The sequence below is a fragment of the Mus pahari genome, chromosome 22 (assembly GCF_900095145.1).
Source record: "Mus pahari chromosome 22, PAHARI_EIJ_v1.1, whole genome shotgun sequence".
Taxonomy (NCBI): domain Eukaryota; kingdom Metazoa; phylum Chordata; class Mammalia; order Rodentia; family Muridae; genus Mus; species Mus pahari.
Window position 1 is genome coordinate 17,598,667 of NC_034611.1, and position 10,875 is coordinate 17,609,541.

The 10,875-nt window shown below is 42.4% G+C and overlaps 1 pseudogene; it reads left to right on the forward strand.

Moving 5' to 3' along the window:
• The first annotated feature begins 5,817 nt into the window (after positions 1–5,817).
• LOC110338969 lies at positions 5,818–6,293 on the forward strand (annotated as a pseudogene).
• Positions 6,294–10,875: the final 4,582 nt, after the last annotated feature.

A 10,875-nucleotide genomic window follows, 5' to 3' on the forward strand; every position in this document is an offset into this window, starting at 1 on the left:
GAGTAGACACCCTGATCAGGAAATCTGAGGAAAAGGGAGAGGAGCGCCTTGCCTTAGCCTGTGATCTGCAAAGAGACCTGGCTGCTGAGAAGGTTTCGTGAACACACCTAGGTGTGGTGAACTCCATCACGGGCAACTTTAGCAAAGGTAAGACTGATCACAGTGCGGGTCAGAAATTCGCTCAGGGAAGTGATATGGAAGTGAACCTTAAACCAAACCATGTGGTTGGTTGGATTTCTGCGGTGGAGAGAGTACTTGCAGGGATGACCAGCAGTGTTGAGGCTCAGAGAAAGCCAGGGATATTAGTCCATGATCGGGTCTTTGGCTACAAAGAAGAGAGCATGCTGAGAACCGGGTCTGGCAAAGCATGCACACCTGTCTTTCAGGACATAAGTGTCAGGAGGTATTGGAAATCAAGCAGTGAAAGGCTGCATTTGCTCTAAAGCAAGATGTTTCTAATATGACCTATTTTGTAATATGACTTAGCTTTTTTAGACCATTAATGCAATATGAGAAAAGGTGATTATTTTGCTTCCCAAATCTCTAACATCAGAGGTTTCCCAGAGGCACAGTTAGTGTGGAAAATGCCAGAAGCAATTCTTGTTCTCTTTCATGTTCTGCTTGTCATTGGTGATGGATTAGGTATTCAGAGAGGTCATTGATATTACTCAGTTGCCTGGAGAAAGGAATTGGAGTCTGCTCCCATGCCATTACTTACCTGGAGATAATCATTTTCTGTCATAGGAAACAGAGATGCTTCTGTGACCAGCTGGAGCCACACCACACTCCAAGTGGTCTACGTAAGAAGACATCCACTCTCATGGCAATCACTGGACTGCTTCAGCTGTGCAATACATTAACAAAGGTCAAAATGCAATACAGAGTAAATCTTAAAGCTCAAAAGTTGGTTTATCCCAAGTAGGCTTGAGCTGGGTGCTCCGGCTAATGCGCTGGCTCTAGCATCGTTCCACTCTGCTGAAATTACTCGGCCGCAGAAATGAATTTGTCCAAAGCTAGGCTCTCGTGTATTTATCACCATGACAGGTTGTGAACGTTATCAATGTATGCTCTTTTATTTTCCCAGCTATGGTTTTGATACAAGCAATGGTTTCTGGTCAAGAGCTCTTTTTATTTTTTCCCCTCGAACACTCTAGTCCTTGTAAAGTACTCTTAAAAAGCTCTAATTGGTTTTATGAGATACTGTGAATGGACAAGAGGTCACAGGGATATTTTGAGTTTTCCTGCAATGACGGAGATACATCTGACCCCAAAGATGGGAGATCACTAGGCTAAAAGAGCATTAACATCCTAAACAGCTCTGTCCTCCGTTCTCTGGTTGTCTTGCTGCTGCTGTTTCGTTGTCTTGCGAGATGGAGTATTACATAGCACAGCCAGATCTTGATTCCACTACATCGTCACTGAAGTCGGACTTAAACGTTTGATCTTCCTGTCTCTTCCTCTCAAGCACTGAGATTTCAAGTCTGCACCACAACACCCTGTTCTAGCCTCTGCTGTCCTTTTTCTTTGGGGTTGTGTTGTTTAGTGGCATTCAAACTAACTTTTTCAGTAGCTAAAAATAACCAAACGAAAATAACCCAAACAATTTTATGTTAACCCATATTTCTGTGAGTTTCTTCATTAAGACTAAATAAAACTGAGTGCGTGCCACTCCGAAAGAGAATGGCTCGACAGATAAAGACACCTGGGGCCAAGCCTGACAAATCGAGTTCAAGTCACATGGCAGAAGGAAAAAAAAAAAACTCCAGCTAGTTATGCTTTTGGATGTCTGCATGTGCTTCTCTCTCTCTCTCTCTCTCTCTCTCTCTCTCTCTCTCTCTCTCTCTCTTCCCTTCCCCTTCCCCCTTTCCCCTCCCCTCCCTCTCTTTTTCACACACACACACACACACACACACACACACACACACACAATTAATTTCCAAAGATTTAATTATGCCTATTTATGTGTATGTGTGTGTCTGTATGCCATGTGGATATGGACGCCCCTGGAGGTCAAAAGAGGACTCAGGTCCTCTGCTACCGAAGTTGCAGGTGTGGGGGACAGGTGCTGAGAACCAGATCTATTTCCTCTGAGAGAACAAGTATTCTTAACGTCTTCTGAACTGTTTTATAGCCCCTAGATATTATTTATTATTTTTCATTCCAAAAGAAATACTTGAAATTTAAAAGGTATCATACAGAGCAATAATACCATGTATATAAGAAAACAACAAAAATATACACAGATTGATGCATACATATACGTACAAAAGGACAAAATATTCCTGGGTGTGTAAACAAAATAATCTGTTGTTTAACTGAGGAGAGGATCTGTCACACTTGAGGGTTAGAAGGATCTTACCTCTTCACAGTTTAAATTTTTTTAAGTAAATCATTAATAATTTCTTTTATTTTTGAGATTATAGTATAATTATATAATTTCAACTTACCCTTTCCTACCTTCGACCTTCCCATATCTCCCTCTTTGCTCTTTCAAATTCATGGCCTCCTTTTCATTAATTGTTGTTACATACATATGTGTAAATTGGTATGTGTGGGAATATATATATATTATATTGCTGAATGTGTAAGTACAGCCTGCTCAGTCTGTAGACAATTACCCATCTGTCAGTTTTCAGGGCTGACAATTTGATAATGGATAACCAGCTGATGTACTCTTCCTTGGGAAAGAGTATTTCCCCAGCCCTCAGCCTTCCTGAGCTGGCTGCAGTCCTGTGTTTAGCACAGAAGCCTCAGGACCTGTGCCCTGTACATCCTCTTTCATGCTAGCATGTCCATCACTGTTCTCCTCCAGCTCCTCCAGCTCATGCTCAGGCAGTCGTGTTGAGAAGAATTTAATAGTCTTCGGTATTTCATTAGGTTCCAGTACCAGGCGTGTCTTAAGTCCAATTAGAGAACTCTCAGTATGTGTGCCATTTTCACAACATAACATCACACTAGTCATGTAGTTTATCATGTCATAGTTGGGTAGGACAATGTTCATTGCTTTGTTTCTTTGGAACCTTGCACAGCACCTTCTGGTACCATGAAATCTAGACCTCAGGGAGGGTCCCTCAGACCCCATACAGCTCCTGGATCTCTGGGCCTTGAGTTTGAAGTTCATGGTGCTTCAGAAATAGCAACTTACCTTCTACTTTAGGGGGTCTAACCAAGGACAATAACAATCGGCTGTATGTTTTGGGAGTCTCTTAGACAACTAGGACGTGTCATGCCTGCTGTTGGAGTTTTGTTAGATGGCCTTTGTCTCTTGAAGGGTACACTGGTAGTCCAGATTGGAAAAGTCATTTAAAATATATATGCATATTTATGTACTGACTTACCTGCATTATAGGTGGTTTGGGGTAAATAGCTAACAGTATGACTCCTAATGAAGTTGTCAGATATACTTGTTGTTTTGCTGGCTTTTTCTGTATTTATCTCACTCTCCTCTCTCTAACTAGAGGCTCCCCACCGTTTTCCCTTTTTCACCATGGATCACTTTTTTCTTAAGAATTAGAAGTGTGAGCTAGGGATATAGCTCAGTGGCAAAGCCTTACCTACAGTGCCCAAGGCTCTGGATTCCATCCCTAGTGCTGAAATAGAAGAAAGGAAAAACATCAGAGTACTGCAATCAAAATACCTTCACGGTGGAGAATCTCTCGTGTTTTTACAATGTTTCATCGGAGTAAACTGATGCTCTGTGCTCCAAGTGGAGGAGAGAAGCTCCCTGGTGAGGTTGCTGAAAATCAAATTCAGTTTCCTAACTTATACTTGCAAAGCATGTGAAGTTAAAGGATTTATTACATTCACACATCTGTAGAGGGGGACACAGCACACTATGCAAGGGCACTGTGGGAAGAATGCAAGAAATCAGCTCACCCAACAGGTAGGGGCCACTACATTGAGTGGGGAATGTGGACAAATGCATTACTTGGCATCTTGGACAGAGGACAAGCAAAGAGCATGAGGGAATATTACTACAGCGTCAGAATGTCAACAGGTCACAGTGAAGGGAAAGCAAGAAGAGGAACTTGTGGTCTGGGCCAATCTTATCACACTCATGCACCTGCTAGTCTGTGAGGATTTGCTAACATCTTCACATGGGAAAAAGTGTCAGAGATATTAGCAGAGATTGTCTAGGAGCACCAAGGGGCCTTCTGCGGGAGTCTTAGGTGGTGTAGCTCTGTAGAGGAAAGCTCTTTTCATGTTCCCCATGAAGGTTCTTGATGAAAGAGACAGGCTTTGATTCCAAACTGGTTATTGATTGTTCGATGGAAAATGGTACGTACCACTTTCTCGGGGTGGACCTGAGATTACATACTTTTGCAGGAAGGAATGTCTGAGAAGGGAAGTTTATTGGCTAAACCCTCAGGACCCATCTAGATAACTCATTAGCATGGAGAACTCTGTTCTGATCTACACATGACCATAGGTCACATTGCAACTTGGGGAGTATGGGCATATGACAGGGGCCTGTTCAGAAGCAGGTGAAGCTCCTACCATCCTTTGGTGTGAGGTGCTAGGGCTTCCAACCCACTCAACCTTGCCAGGTTTCCTGGTACTGTCCACTACCAACACCAGAATCCAATGGGGATCACTCACTACGCATAGTAGACTATCAGTCACCATGGACCACTTCATGGGGTAAGGATGAAAATATAGGTGATCACAATGATACCTCAGGAATAGACCATGGACAGGAAGAAGAAATACATGAGCCTAGGAGGCCAGTGGGTCAGCCAGGACTTTAAGTACCAAAGTAGGCTGATCTCTGAGCCCAGGTCGTCAGGGAGGGGTTGAGCCCAAAGATGAGACTATTAGAGGAAGAGCATGAGTTCCAGCAAGGCAGGGTGGGATCTCTTCAAAGACCGCATGGAAATGTAGCAGAGAGACAAATGAAGAATAGTGATGCTAACAAAACAAAATTCAGATTATGCCAGCTCCTAGCACCTGCCTGCCATGAAGTGAGACTGGGTGGGGGCAGGGATGTGACTGTGGGTGTTGGGGATGTGGGTGTGGGTATATTCCTGAGTGGTGCCCTCACAGATCCTCTTGTGAGCTCTTACACCACCAGGAATAACTGTAGGACAGCTATACATGTGCGCATGTACACACACACACACACACACACACACACCCCTGGTGTTACCTGTAAGACCTAGTGTCCATTCCCAGTCACATACTTCACTTTGGAGCCTGCGATGTAACCTATCCTGCATGGGAGTGGCAAGGTAGACATGCTGAACCACCAACTCTGCCCTGTTAGCCAGGAAAGTTTTCATAACTTCAGCACAGTGATAGAGTAACTGGCCTTTCCAACCGCCAGGTCAAGAGGAAACTCCAGAACCCAACTCTAGGGACAAAGGAAGACCTGGAGTTCCTAGGGATCCGAAGGCAAGGTTTTCTACATTAGATATTCCCAATTTTACCTATCAGCCAAGTACCCAAACACATTTTCAACCACAGTATAACTGGAGATAAGCATACCTCTGCTGTCATGGTGAGATGGTTTCTGTAGGTCTGCAGATTGTTACATCACAACACCTCCTCTATGAGGGCTGAATGGCCCAGAGATAAACATGCAATATACTCTGAACCCTTCTTGGCCTAGATCCTGGATTTTGTGGGTTTTGGGATTCCCCGTGGACACCAGCAACCCTATATGATCAGGCACTGTGTCCCCCAGAGGCACACCAAAAGACACCATCAAAAGGACAAAGCAGCAGCCCACAGAATGGGAGAAGATTTGTACCAACCACACATCTGATAGAGGGCCAATGTCCAAAATAAACAGAACTCAAGAAACTTGGTTAACTCCGGCTGCCGGGAAGATGGCGGACATTCAGACAGAGCGTGCTTACCAAAAGCAGCCTACAATCTTTAAGAACAGGAAGCGGGTTCTGCTGGGAGAGAAACCGGCAAGGAAAAACTCCCTAGGTCCTACAAACACATCGGTCTAGGCTTCAAGATGCCCAAAGAGGCCATCGAGGGCTCCTACATAGACAAGAGATGCCCCTTCACTGGTATCATCTCCATCCGAGGTCTGGTCTCATGACAAAGATGAAGATGCAGAGGACCATTGTCATCTGCTGGGACTATCTTCATTACATCTGAAAGTACAATCGCTTTGAGAAGCGTCACAAGAGCATGTCTGAGCACCTGCCCCCCTGTTTCTGTACAGATCGGAGACATTGTCACTGTTGGAGAGTGTGGGGCCCCTGAGCAAGACTGTTCGGTTCAATGTGCTCAAAGTCACCAAGGCTGCTGGCACCAAGAAGCAGTTTCAGAAATTCTAAGGGGACTCTGGCCAACGCCCTAGAACAAAGAAAGTTGTTTTCCAACTTAAAAGAGAGAGAGAGAGAGAGAGAGAGAGAGAGAGAGAGAGAGAGAGAGAGAGAGAAACTTGGTTTAAAAAAAAAAAAAACACAAGTAGGCCAAATTTAAAAAGGGGGTACAGATCTAAACAGAGAATTCTTAAGAGAGGAAACTCAAATGGCTGAGAAACATTTAAAGAACTGTTCAACACCTTTAGCCATCAGGAAAATCAAATCAAAAACTACAAAACTACTCTGAGATTTTATCTTCCATCTATCCAAATGGCTAAGATCAATAATATAAGTGACAGCTCATGCTGGTGAGAACGGAACAAGAGAAATAATCCTCCATTGCTGGTGGGAGTACAAACTTGTACAGCCACTACGGCAGTTCCTCAGGAAGATAAAAATTGGTTGGCACAAGATCCAGCTATATCGCAGTTGAGCATTTACCCAAAGGATGCTTCATCCTACCACAGGAACAGTTGCTCAGCTATGTTCATTGCTGCTCTATTCTTGATAGACAGAAATTGGAAACAACCTGCTCCCCAACAAAAGAGTGGATAAATAAAATGTGGTACCTTTACACAATGGAGTGTCATTCAGCTGTTTTAAAAATAACATCAAGAGATTTGCAGGCATATGGGTGGAACTAGAAAAAAAAATTGTCCTGAGTGAGGTAACCCAGACCCCAAAAGATACATATGGTATATATTAGTTTATGTGTGTGTATTAGCCAGTAAATAAATGGTAATCAAGCTATAATCCATAGAGCTAGAAAAGGTAGGCATAGAGGAGGGAACTGGGAAGTAGGGGCACATGGATCTCCATGGAAAATGGGAAAATAGAGTAGATTTCCTGAGTGGAATGGAGCATGAGGTGAGAGGTGATGAATAAGACAAGGAGGATGGTTGAAAGGTAAGTGGGGAAACTGGCTTGAAGGAGGAATGCAAGGATAGATGGCTAGAATTGAAGAGGGATGGAGGAAGGGATACACAGCTAGAATTGAAAGGGGATGGAGAGAGAACGGGGCTCAGGATTGGGATCAGAATGGGGAAGGACAGGAGAGAAGGCTAGATGACCATGAAAATGAATGGAAATCTGCAGCTGACAGGGTGAGGGGTGGAGGGCATCTCCAGGACAAGACAGAGACCTAGGATAAGGGAGGCACCAAGAATCAATGAGGATTACCTTAGCTGTGACTCACTACACTGGGGATAAGGAACCAGAAGAGGCCACCTCCTGTAGCCAGGCAGGAACCCCAGTGGAGCAACAGGGACCAACCCACCCACAAAACGTTCAACCTCAAAATGTATCCTGTCTACAAGAAATGGAGGCATGGGAGATGGAGCAGAGAATGAAATGACTCTTAATGATACTTTAAAAAGAAACAGGGAAAGGAAAGAATATGAAAGAAAAGAAAAAGAAAAAAAAAACCCTAGGATCTTCATATACCAGAGTTCTAGTGTGTGTGTACTTACTTACGGGGTTTATTATCTTGCCTGAATTTTAGCTGCTGTGTTGTGCAAGGTAAACTCAGCAAAGCCTAGAAGGTCCACTGTGATCCTGAGCTGGACCCTTCTGTAGATAAAGACCCCACTTAGCCCCAACCTCCAAAAGAGAAGCCCCTGCTGCATTAATATACACTAAAGTGAGGAAGAACAGCCTGAATGGAAATGTACACATGTGGAGCCTTTTCTCTATAATGAGTACTGCAGATACCTGCCACTCTCCTTAAAAGTCCAAGAAAATGGCCTGTGAGAGTTTACACCTCTAAGCAAAATTAAAGAAAACCCCCCATGGCCTGCTTCCTGGCAGGCAGAGGTAGCTGCTGCTTGTTACAAACTGGTAAGTCAAATCACGTAAATCATGTGGGCTCCTTAAACTTCTCCTGCCTTTTAGGGTAGATGCTTCTTGCCTAGAAAGAGATCTGAATTCTAAGTGAAAACTGAAGATGCAAGGAATGCCTGATCCAATTATCTTGGTTATTAAAAAAAAAAAAAAAAAAAAAAAAAAACCTTGCTTCACTGCTGCCTGTGAATGAAAATAAGTTAAAGCACATGTTTTTCTTACTCTAAAAAGGCAAGGTACAGAAACATTTCTAACATAAACCAGCATAAATTTGCTAAAATGATCCGTGAAAAATCTTAACAAAAGAAGAAACTAGCTGGTGATTTTAATAGTACTCAAATCTCTGCTGTTTCTAAATTCTATTCTTGTCCTAGCAGGGAAGTGGATGGACTATAAAGAAGTATAAATGAGAATAAATGAGTCTTCACCAGCAACCTGGTTCTTTCCATGACAACAGCCAGATTAATTAGCATACCTATGACCAATTCAAGCAACTGAGTTCAAGAAGTATGGTTACTCCTCTAATCTTGGTCCTAATATTTCCCACATGCCTCTTAAACACCAAATAAATATTCTTCTCTCCAGACATGTCACAATGGCACAAAAATTTACACTGGAAGTTATTTTGTTGTTGCGGTTGTTAAGAGTGTTCTTTTGTGCTGGAGAGATGGCTCAGTGGTTAAGAGCACTTGCTGGACTCCAGAAGACCCAGGTTCAATTCCCAGCACCCACATGGCTGCTCACAACCATATTTATAAGTTCAGTTCCATGGGATTCTATAACTACTTCTGACTTCCAAGGATATCAGACACATGGTCACATATATACACGCAGACAAACATTTGTATAAATAAAATAAAAACAAATTTTTAAAAAATATTTTCTCTCTTGTGGTCCTACTTTAGGGGAACTAGAGAGAAGATACAACCAATATACGTTGTATACAGGAATAAAATGTTCAAGAATGAAAAAATAAAATAAAAATAAGTAAAAAAAATATCTTTCAAAAGGACAAAAAATAAAATAAAACATTCCTAATAGTGACACCATATGTTATCATCATCTTATGAGAAATTTGTTTATCAGGACTTTCTTGTCTGTGACAAAGTTGCTAAGGAGGAAGTGGGACTATCGGGAAATGAAGAAAGTGTACAAGAAGAGGAAGTGTTGGTCTCAAACACGAACAACCTACTGACCATTTCTGCTAGCCCCAGCAGTGAGAGTCTAAATCACCAGTCAGTTCACTCACTAAGCCTCAGCACAAGCTGGGCACAGCCCAAGCATAGCATGGGCCTCTGAGTAAAGCCTGGCCATTTCCACTGCCATGCCCAGAAAACCAAAACCGGACAAAAACTCTTGTCTTGGTGACAATGGGGCATTCGCCAACTGAAAACATGTGCAGTACAGGCTTCCTTCTGATTTTCACAGAGCTCAGGTAGAGCTCTGGACCATATATATAAAACATGCTTTGTCCAATCACATTCATTTTTCACTGACATCATATAAGGGACAATTTCATGGGCCAGGCTGCATCTTTACTGAGATATACAAGCAGCATGTATCCTGCAGCTTGATCCCTCATGATCCCTTAAGCAGGAAGAGCGATGTGCAGCAGCTTCTAATTTTCCTCAGGCATAGTAGCCACAGTTAATCAATGACCCTGGCCACTGATAACAGTGACTTTCTTTCCAGGGGACACTTAGAGTTCTATTCCTCCATTCAAGCATGGACCCAGCAGAGCTCTATCCTGTAACAACCGCTCCTAACAACATTGCTTATTTTGAATAGAATCCTGAACTCTAGAGTGAGGGTTGATTGGAGAATTTGACAAACTTAAGGAGAAACAGTAAAATCTGAATAGAAAATTAGCAAATGGTGTTCAGAGTCGTTATCCCATCAAAACAGCTGTTCCGCGCAGCTTCTAGACAAGTTTGAGTAATATATATGACATCAGGCTGGTCGGAAGCTTGCTGGGAGTAAAGCACTCTTCATGACACCTATGTAAACACAGAGACTTCCTCGTCTATCAGCCACACTTTTAAGAGAAGGGTTCTTTCCTAGAGGCTGTCCAGGAAGTCTATTTCTCTGTACCTTAGCATCCTGGTCCAGCATACCACAAGAAAACTTACTTGCACACAGAAGACTCAGGTCAGAAGTACAGACTGAATGCTAATCAGTGCTTACAATGCAGCTTCATGGAAATCTTTCAAGGGCCTCAAAATAACATGCTATGTAATAAATTGATTTTTTTTTAATCTATCAATTCCAATATGCATCATTCTCTCAAAGAAAACAATCAGACATATGTCGAAGGGGTTTGCTAGAAAGATCGCTACTATGGAGCTGGTGTCTGACCCCAAAAAATAAACTAGTTAGAAACAAATCTATATGGTGAAACTACATTGACAATATTTTACTGTCAATTAAATAGCATTAAATACTTGGGAGTGATAGTTCAAGTCTATAATAACCAACACTCAAGAGGCAGGTACAGAAGCATCACAAGTTCAAAACTAGCCTGGGGTACCCAGTGATTTAATAATTTTAGCAAAAAAATTTTTTCTAAAAATAATAAATAATAGTATTGATTACATCCACAAGTAGACAGTCTTTATAATACCACACTTGGGGAGGGGGTTGTTTTTTGTTTTTGCTTTTGTTTTTAAGTTTATCCATGGTGGTATGACGGTACACACCTCTGATTTCATTAAGT